General features: G+C 34.4%; 1 long non-coding RNA gene across 1 annotated transcript; it reads left to right on the forward strand.

Moving 5' to 3' along the window:
* The first annotated feature begins 7,486 nt into the window (after positions 1 to 7,486).
* LOC110909219 lies at positions 7,487 to 8,504 on the forward strand. Its single transcript, XR_002575262.2, has 2 exons — positions 7,487 to 7,869; positions 7,942 to 8,504. It is a non-coding gene; the product is annotated as an uncharacterized LOC110909219 (long non-coding RNA).
* Positions 8,505 to 10,444: the final 1,940 nt, after the last annotated feature.

Consider the following 10,444-nt stretch of genomic DNA (forward strand, 5'->3'; position numbering starts at 1 on the left):
CTAGTGGATGCGGCCCAAGTTTGCTGTCTAAGACTTCAGGGTGTGGGGTTTTCCGGTTTTGGGTTGACATGTGACGGATGTGGGCTTCATTTAATTAACCAGCCAATCCCATTCATTCACATCATCTCCCAACCTGCTCCACACCAGGCTTCATAGCTACTCACACTGGCCCAGTGTGGCTAAAGCAACATTGCTTGGCTACCCACGCCCCCCAATGCAAACCCACACTCCACGGTCTAAAAGTTAAATCTGGTTAGTGATTTTTACGTTTTTTTATATAAACAGCAATAATGGATTTATATTAGAATCACAAGGGAGTAGCTGAAATAGTACATATGATCACACCAAATTCAAAAATATGGATAACAAGGAGACTCCTTGTGAAATACAACTAATGTATTTGCACCGTGAGACAGCAGCAGGGCTAGCCGGGGCTAAGGGCGGCGTGGGCGCTCGCCCAAACACACTTTCCGGAGTTCTATAAATTAAATAGAAAAAATTATACATATTTTTTTTGCTAAAGAAAAGGCTGAAATTTAATTTAAAACCTAGTAATATTTACAACCCAATAATTTTTTTAAAAAAAAGTCCATTATCTATCTATATATTAATTTCCATGAATAGTACTCTCATTTTTACCTATTATCTTTATATATTTTATTATTTTGAGCATAAATTATTTTTATTATAATTTAAAAAATACGATGTTTTATAAAATTTTGGTTATGTCATTACAACGTGCTAATTTTTATCTACGTCTTAATATAAGTTTTACTTAAAACCGAGTCATGAATGTTTAAATAACGCCAAATACCATTTTGTTCTTTTAATAACATAATATAATGTTTTATAAAATTTTAAATATATCGTTGTAACATGCTTAGCTTTATCCATGTTTTTATCAAAACTTTATTTAAAAATAGAACGAGTCTAATATAACTAATTTTTTTATTCTTTATCATGACAATCAAACCAATCCTTTTGAATAACACTGGTACCAGTATCCGTTTTTATTGTTCTTTATCGATATAAAACAAGTGTCGATATCTTCTTAGGCATATCTTTATTGGTTGTTATATCGAGTGATGATATCCTACCGATGCCGTAACGAAACGAAACAAATCGATACCGATCGAACATCCGCCGCAACGCGCGAAAAAATCCCACTAGTTAACCTTATTATTTAGTTTTGGCGTATTTTAACACTACTCATTTGTCATTTAACCCAGCTACTCAATATATCTTTTAAACCAAAATAGTAAAATTCAAGAAGCGGAAGTGGCAACTATAGATTCGAGAAAGAAAAGAAACGACAAGGGCCCTGTTCTTATCCACGATTGGGTTTTCAGTGATAGTTGGTTTTCAATTGACAATTCAGAAAAGGAAAAGAACGATGAGAGCCCTTATAATTATTGCGTTGATGGTTAGAATAAGTGGGATTCCAAATTTCTAATCGAAAATCGAGGTTTTGATCGGCATTTAAACGACTAAATGAGTTATTAAAACAAGTGGGATTCTGAATTTCTGATTGACATTCAAACGACTAAATGAGTTAATTAGTTAAATGAGCCATGTTATGTCAATCTTCAATCATCATCAATCAATCATGTATTTTCCCTATATTATTTAACAAAATTTCTCCTATATTTTCCCTATATTATTTAACAAAATTTCTCCTACTCACATAATCATTGTTCAACTTCTCTATCTCTACTCTCTCACTCTTTCTCTCATTGGTTGTTATATTATTGTACTCTACCCCACCCAATCTTTCACTCACCCCCTTTCTTCCGGTTAAATAGATTTGCAAAAAGGGTTTGTGTCTTGAGGTTACAATAGAATTTTTTACAAGTGTTTTTTAGCTTGATGTACAACAAGCTGAAGCAAAGCTAGTTCTACTTCATTCCTCCATCCACAACCACCTCTCCGTCGCCACCGACCAGCTACCCAACTCCATTTTCGAAGCCGTTGATAGTGTGATTTGCGGTTGTAGCAAATCTTACCACCACGACATGGGGGATGTGGAGTTATTTGTAGAGAGAAAATGCTTTTTAGACAGATAAAGGAAAACGTCACAGTGGTGGTTTTGTAGTGGTGGAGGTGTTGTGTCGGTGATCCTACAGAGAAAGAGAGAGTGTGAACCGGCGGTGGCATTGTGGTGTGGGCGGCAGAGAAGTTGGAGAGGGAGGCCGGTGATTCCTCTTCGGTGATGTTCTAGTGGCGCTGTGGTGATTTGGGTTGGGGTCCTAACCGATGCTGTACACAGAAGAGCGATGGTGGTGCGTTGGTGGCTATGGCAATTTTATGGTGGTGGCAAGGTGTTGGAGATTGATGATCGAGGAAAAAACTACTCCACATCTGGTTTTTAGGGTTGATATACCATGGGCTTACATTTGTTATTTTTGACCATGTGGTTAAAATTTTTTGCACCATTTCGCTTTCATCTAATATCACAAAAACCATTTTGATTTTTGTTTTTATTTTTATTTTTATTTTTATTTTTATATTTATATTGTGAGATTATTATAATATGATGTTGGTGACAATGGACTGCAAAAAGTTGGCCAAATATTTACTATAAGACAAAAGAAAAATGTTAAAAAATTACAATTTCAAGTGTGTGTATATTTTATTTCATATAGATACAAAACCCATGGATGAAATAGTGCTAGACAGTTGCCTAACACTTCTCTATTGGCCCGAATAAATTACGATTTTACACCAGTTTTGAATTATGATTTTGCCCCCAGTTTAAAATTACGTTTTTACCCCCAGTTCAAAATTATAGTTTTTTTCATCGTTGTAGATTTTGACGATCTACAATTTTACCCCAGTCAAGATTACGATTTTGCACTCAGTTCAAAACTACGATATTGCCATCGTTTTAGTTTTTTCATAAATTACGATTTTACCCCAATCAAACTTACGATCCCCCCACTTCAAAATTATAATGTTGCCATCGTTTTCGTTTTTACAAAACTATGGTAGTGTTTTGTTTTAATTGGTTGACCCGATTTAATTATTTTTCGCTAGCGCTCACTCATTGGCCATGACAAATTACAGTTTTGCCCCCAGTTTAAAATTACAGTTTTCTCATCGTTTTAGTTTTTTTATAGCAAAACTATAAACTATGTTAGTGTTTTGTTTTAATTGGTGAAGAAATAAACGCCCTGCAACGCGGGCGGGACATTAACTAGTTCATTCAAAAATGCTAAGAGGGCCTTACGATTCATTTGACTACTTAAATATATCATTCTGCTATTGTAGTTTTGTTTTGTTTATTGTTATCACAATTAACGTTGTATTATTATTTTTTACATAAGTTTATATTTTCGAGGCTCAATTTTTCTAGTCACACAATGCCCCCTGATTATCAGAGACAGCCCTAGACTGTAACATGCTCAAAGAACCTAAGCCATCATGCGTTACCTGCATCGAGCTACAATATCCCATGTTAAGACTCCAAAAAACACCCCCTTGATTACAATTATGTTAGGAAATTGATTGGGGCAATACACCAACGGTTTCAAAATTATTAAGCTTAGTTTTGGTTGTTTAACCACGAGAATGCTTGTAGCGTGATGTCGTCCAAGCATTTGTCCACATCGCTTCTTTCTTTATTGAATATTTAGTCATTTCGAACCCTTCATATATAGGACCCATTTCATTGTGTATAAAATGGTGAACATCCCTTTTTTTCTCCTGCTTTGGGATTTTGTCTTGTAAGCATTCTGTTACAATCTATACTATATAATAAAGTAAATCAATGTGTGACACGTATCATTCATTCAAGGTATCTACTTTTTATATTTTTCCGTCTCTTCTTTTACTTATCTTATATTAAATTATAATTAAATAAATAATAAATTAATATTAAATATTATCCTATTTTAAATATCAAATAGAATTCTTCTAATAAAATATTATCTTCAAATATAAATTGTTAATTTATAATTATTTATACATTGTATTAAAATATCTTATATTAATTAATAATTAAATAATAATAAATTAATATTAAATCTTATCCTACTTTAAATATCAATAGAATTCTTCTAATAAAATATTATCTTCAAATATAAATTATTAAATTAAGATATTTTAAACTTTGTATTAATATATTATTTATTTTTATTTTCATTATTAAAAAAATTTATATCGATTTTATTGCGTAATTTATAAATTAAATTGTTGGAATTTGTACCAACATTTTATCAATCAAATGGTTGCTGATTTGTTTCTTGAATAATGTATCTTCTTTTCAAGAATCATCTCTGCAATCACCTCATATATCGCGTTTCGAGTATACCCGTTAGATTTTTAAAGATAAAACTTTTTTTATTAATTGGTATCTAAAATTTGATTTGTTCAACCGGTACAATACACAGGGTTTTTTTTTAAAGATATAACTTTTTTGTTATTTGGTATACAAAATTACATTTATTCAACCTGTATAATATACATAGGGTTTTTAAAGATATAATTTTTTATTATTATTTAATTAATATATAAATTTACATTTATTCAATCTGTGTAATAAACAACGTATTTAAAGATATATTGTTTTATTATTTAATATATAAAATTTCATTTATTCAACTCGTGTAATACACGAGGTTCTAACTTAGTATTAAGAGCATCCATAATAGAGGCATTTTTTGGTGTTTTTAAGGAGAGATGGTGTGATGTGGAGGAGAGAGGGTGTGAGGTGGAGGAGAGATAGTGTAGTGGTGTATGTGAGAAAAAATAGAGGAAAAAAAGTATGTGAGTGTGATGTAGGAGAGAGGAGAAAGGAGAGAGGAGAGAGAAAATAAATATTTGATGGGTATTTTGTTTGTGAGAGGGTAAGAGGGAGAAATTTATAGGCAGGTGCCATATGGCACCTTAAAAACATCATCTAAATATTACTTATTGTGGATGCTCTAAGAATATTTGAACACGAACTATTCTGTACTTGAGTGTCTAAATTCTACAAAAATATCTAATTTTGACAAACATATATGAAAGTACATCATTTATGATTACGGAATAGTGTAACATTCAGGTAATTTAAAACATATATATATATATATATATATATATATATATATAGAGAGAGAGAGAGAGAGAGAGAAACCGGTTAACGTACAATAACAATTATCCTACATTACGTACGCGATATTCTCAGCCGTAGGATCTTCAATCCATCAAAGCAATTTAAATCATTAAATTAATCAAATTAATGTATTCAAATATTGAAAAAAGGTTAAAATCGTCATTACGATATCTTAATCTCTGTAACCGACGGAGATTTGAATCTTAATTTCAAAATCGTATTCGAAAATCCAACCATTAATCAAAATTGGATCCATAAATCAAATACAACAACATAAGATTATTATTCACCAACCTCCTTCTGCGATTTCATATGATTTTGGAAGTTCAGAACTGAAACAAATCGATAGACCTCGAAGATGATGCAAGATGAAAATTATAAATATGCGAAATACATATTGAACGTGCGAAAAACCATTGCAGACAAAAAGAAAGGTTTTGGTTTTTTGAAGTGTGCGAAATCATGTTTTATAAACATGCGATTTTAAAAAAGTAATAATGTTTAAGATTTCTTATAGTGTTTGAATTCTTGTTTTATACACATGCAATTTTAGAAAAAGTTATTAATGTTTGAGATTTCTTGTAGTGTGCGAACTCTATTTTTAAACACATGCAAATTAGAAAGTGATGTTGTCTGTGGTTTCTTAAAGTGTGCGAATTCGTTTTTGTATCATATGCGATTTTGAAAAACATGCTACTGATGAATTCATGTAACTTTGTCCTAAAATGCAAAAACAAAAAATTATGAATTGATAATAAAAATAAATAAAAATTAACTATTTTATATAAAAAATGAATTTATTACCGATGTGACTGTAATGTGACTTGTAATGATCAATTTTACCATAAATACTACTAAACTTACTACCCTACCTACATAATAAATTTACTATTTTAATATAAAATACCCATGGATAACTACCTTCCATATTAAGACACTGAACACAAAAACACACAAAACACACCCACAAAATGTCATCTGAAGATTCAGAACAAATAAAAAACATTGCAATAAAGGAACTATTGTCAACTCGCACGTTGACAGAAATAAGCACCAATGTCACCTCTTCTCATTTGATTCTTGATGTGCAGGGGAAGATTCTTGAAGAAATCAATAAAAATCAAGAGATGTGGGAGAGACTACTTGAAGAACCACCATCAAGCTTCAGAGACGCAGCTTTGGATCACATAAAGGAACAGTCTCGAGCTGATGACTTAGCTTTCTTTTTCCTGAAAGATGCTCTAAACACTGTGAAAGAGAAGATGGAGTTCAGCTCAGATGAACGTGACAAAATCTTTGCTTCAAGTAACTAGATTTCTGTTTAATCATTTTATGGTTTTAGTTGTGTTAGACAATAACAACTACTTTATATTTATGTTTTAGGTACAAGTTTTAAAAACATCTTATGCCTCATTATAATGTAAATCACATGAATGATTTAGACATCTTTGTCAAAAAAAAAAAAAAAAAAACAAGATAACTCAAAATCGCATGTACTAAAATGAAAAACAAAGTGAAATCGCATGTTAAACTACGTATTTACTGATGCATATGATATCGCATGTTTACATACTAAATCGCATGATTGTATGATATAAACTCATGTGAATTAAATCGCATGTTTCTCGTATAAAATAGCATGTACAGTTAACAAATTTAATATTCCTCATCTGAAACCTCCTCCCACTCATGTGACAACCGGTACTTAACGGCTTCTAATTATGCAATTAAAAAACGTTTAAAGCGATAACAGATAGTGTTTAAGACACAAATTAACTTAATTAGGCTCTTGGGATGCCTAGGAACGCTTATCTGACCGTACATTGCGCGTATGGTAATTTTTGCGGAAGAACTGGGTAACGATAAACGATAACGAACTAATACCGTACGAAATGCTGACCACGCCAACAAATATGAAGTTTATACATATAACTTATACATATGAATGTGCTTTGCGGAAATAACACACTTTCAAATGTCACAAAGCACAAACGTCAACGAAAACGCGACTGGAGGAACGCACCGGCAATGAAACGAAGGCATCGGACACGCGTATTACCTTCAAAACAAAAATATTATGACGCATTTAGCTCCGAAATTGAATTTTACTATCCGTAGATAAAATCGGATCGAAAAACAGATCAAAAACGATAAACGAGGCATTTACGCGCTTTTAGCGAAAACGACGAACGTACACGTCCAACGAAGATTACCGACTAAATTTTTAGCATTCCCAGCTCTCGTTAAATATTTTATGGCGTTATACGAAATTTAGAAATGTAAACGGGCTGTAGAAATATCGTTGGGCCACTCAAAGCACTAACAGGCCCCGGGCCCAACCCAAATTTAAAAACCTAAATATATAAGTCTTCTACCCCTCTTCTCCTGCATTTTGAGAAACAAACCCTAACCAAACAACATCCCAGCAGACATCTGCTTCCGCTCTCTCTCGACATTATATCCGGCGACTGGAGCCGGAGATTCGACTGAGCTCCGGTGACTCGTTTTTGTCGGCACCGAGCTCCCATCACACCCAACCACCTCTCCTTCCACCCACACCCTCGGTTCCCTCTCCCTCATTAGAAAACCGGTGGCGGTTTTGCTCATCGGCGGCACACAAGCACCCCCTTCGGCTGTCCAAGCGACGACCACCACCATCGGGTGGTGGTGAGTGACGAGCACAGAAAAAGGAAAGAGGGAGGCAGACGAGGCGGAGACAGGCGACGACGCCACCGCGAAGCGGCGGAGACGGTGGATTCCGACAAAACTTCATGGTAAACCCCCTCTCATTTTCTTTCTATTCGACTCCTTTTCTTATTTTGTTTTATTTTGTTGGTTTTTGGAAGTGGTGGAGGTGGAGCCGTGACGGTGGTGGTGGCCGACGGAGATGTTGGCCGACGACGGTGACGAAGACAGCCAACAACAAGCTTGAGTGTTATTTGGTTGCTTCGGGTTCCTCTCCGATCAGACTCGAGTCTAGGTTAGTACGCGTTCGGTACAGATTTGTTTGGGTTTTGTTCGAGTTCAGATTTGGTTCGGGTTTGCTTCACTCGGTTCAGCTTTGATGTTTGGTTCGATTACGGTTCATCTCATATTTGGTTTAAGATTCGGTCTACTCAGTCAGGTTCGAGTTAACTCAGCTGCGGTTCGGGTTAAACCCGGTTGACTCGGTCAACACCCGAGTCAACTCGGGTCAACAGATAGTCAACTCGGTCAAAGATCAGTCAACAGAAGACCGGTAACGAATTTAATCGAAGCGAGTTATCATACGTTAAATTAGATTTTATTATAGTTATACGCGACCGAGCTCGACCCAAAACGATTACATATTAGTTTACCGTTGATACAATTGACGAAATTTACATATATAGTGTTATGTTGTTGAAAATTGTTTGAAGTTTGAAGAATATATCGACACTTAGTCGTCGAGATCGTCCAAAAACAAAAAGAACTCTGCCCGATTTTCGTTAAAAACTTGGTTTACGAAACGTATATTGTTATAAAAACTATCCGAGTTTTTATTAATAAATGCAAATACGAGTGTATTTATTTGGTGACTTATTACTTAACAGAATTCGAGTTTATTATAAAAACTTTTAAGTTGGCGGCGATTTACGAAACATGTTGAAACTAGAACACTTTTATAAAATAAATATAATTAGTTATTATATTTATCCCGACTGACAAAAACTCGAAAACTTTTATAAAATAAACAAAATTATATATATTTATTTCAGACGTTTAAAAACTCGAAAACCTTTTACGAGATAAATATCATTCGTAATAATTTTCAAATAACAAAGACGCGGAATTTCCTTCCTAAAACAAATATAATTAGTTATGTTTATTTCGAACATCGATAATCCGAGCGTCTTTATAAATAAGTATAATAATTTATATTTATTTCAAATATCGTGAATTCGAATACTTATTTCACACGTCAAGTCTTCGAATATATGTATATATATCTTTTTATTTATCACCATCCTATGAAAACTGCAATGGTATATTACCGTATCTGTAATAACTCTCATTAAAATCCATAATTAGGATGATAATTAGTCAATAAGAAAACCTTAATTGAGACACCCAAGTAATTCTGCACTAACCCTAAAATTTTCTGTGACAACCTGTACTCTCGTTGTCGAGAAAAGGGCATTTTAGTAACCCGCGTGTTTAGTAATATCACTATTGTTATAAATAATATTATTATTCTTATTATTTACAAAGTAATAATCCGCGACGAAAGCTTTAATTATATGCGTGTTAGTTAATTCTAACTGGGCCAATCGGTTTGAGCGAGACGCGTAGTAGTTTAAACGGGTTCTCGCACTTGGGCTAGGCCCAACCCAACTAACCTAAACCTAACCCAATTCACCTAAACCTAAACCCCACTTGTATATATATACACGTTATAACCCCTCCCCACATTTTTGGTTTCAACAAAAACCCTATTAAACAATGCAGCCGCACAACTCCTTCTCCCTCATTTAGATTTCCGGCGACCAACATCATCAGTCGGACATCCGCTCCGTTCCGACAGGCACCATTCCCACAATCCGGCCACCTATCTCGTTTCTTTATACCCTCACAATCTACTCTTTTTTTTCTTGTGCACAATCTGACCTCCAACACCTACACTCTCATCCACTCCCCTCTAAATCCATAGAAAGAAAAGAACCGGAGAAAGAAAGAAGCCGCCGCAGCGGCGGCGGCGACCGCACCGGCGACGATGGTTGAAGCCGTCGGAGATGGGGACAGTGGTGTCAGACGACGGCGGCGCAGTGGATGGCAGCGGCAGGGGAGCTTCCTCCGACAAAGCTTCGATGTGACACAGCAGCGTCTTGTGGCTGAAATGACGGAAAGGAACAGTGACACGAGTGACATACACCCTCTCGACTCTCCATAACCCTTGGTCAGTTCATGTATGTCTTGCATTCTCTTATGATTTTCGGTGATTTGGTAAAAAGTAGTACAATTATATATGATTGAATTTAGGAATAAAGATAAAGTGTTTAATAATATCCTTGTGACAAACTGTTGACTTGAATCTGATCTACTGATTTATTAGATTTAGGGTTTTAATGTAATTTGAGGTGGTGATGAAATGTCTGATGGTATGTGTGCTGATATACCTTTTGATAACATGTTGGGGTTAGTATAAAAATCTAGATTTGAATATTGTTTAGACATGATGAAAAGGTTAAAGGTAATAACGAAGGTTATTCGCCGATCTATTGATGGAATATGAGCTTGTATCCAGGATTGAAAGTCATAAAGATGGGATTTGTTCTTAATACTGATGATTGTTTAGGGGTATTTATGTGTAAAATGAATGTTGCTATTGTG

The sequence above is a fragment of the Helianthus annuus genome, chromosome 14, assembly GCF_002127325.2.
Source record: "Helianthus annuus cultivar XRQ/B chromosome 14, HanXRQr2.0-SUNRISE, whole genome shotgun sequence".
Taxonomy (NCBI): Eukaryota; Viridiplantae; Streptophyta; class Magnoliopsida; order Asterales; family Asteraceae; genus Helianthus; species Helianthus annuus.